We start from the raw sequence: 600 nt of genomic DNA, 5'->3' as shown, positions 1-600 counted from the left end.
TTAATTAGTATCAACAGGTGGTAAATCGACGGCGCCTAGCAGTAACTGTAACAAGCGGAATAGGTGGAACGTGCATTGCAGAAACCTTTTACTATAATATAATGCTGGAAGACTTCTATCGACAAGGAGACCTCCATTCCTTCTGTAATTCGTATCACTTTCGCACTGGATAGAAAATAACCCAGTTTTACTCAAATCCATATTAGAATGCTATGATAAGCAAAGCATAATCCTTACCCTCGTTCTATTCCGTCAATATTTAACTGTAATTTTTGTTGTTGTTTCTTTTGTGACTGATTTTGTCGGTTTAGAACCCAAAAGCACCAGCCATTCTCGCTGTGGAGCATATGTCTAGCGAACATTGATCTCCTTCACACCAAGGGGAATGAAGCAAACAATTCAATATCCCAGTTAAAAAGGGTGTTCCAACAAAGGAAGGAAGCTTACATCCCTAGCGCAAGCATGGGAAAAATCGCATCGTGAACTGATCGTTCGCGCTTCGCAAGCAAGCTTTCTTCAGTTGTGATGCATTCTGTTAGCTTCGAAAATGATACCTAGCAACCTGTCGTTACGGACACATGCGATTCAAAGCTATAACAA

Source organism: Topomyia yanbarensis, chromosome 2, assembly GCF_030247195.1.
Source record: "Topomyia yanbarensis strain Yona2022 chromosome 2, ASM3024719v1, whole genome shotgun sequence".
In the NCBI taxonomy this organism is placed as follows: Eukaryota; Metazoa; Arthropoda; class Insecta; order Diptera; family Culicidae; genus Topomyia; species Topomyia yanbarensis.
Note: the sequence above shows the minus strand (reverse complement) of the source record.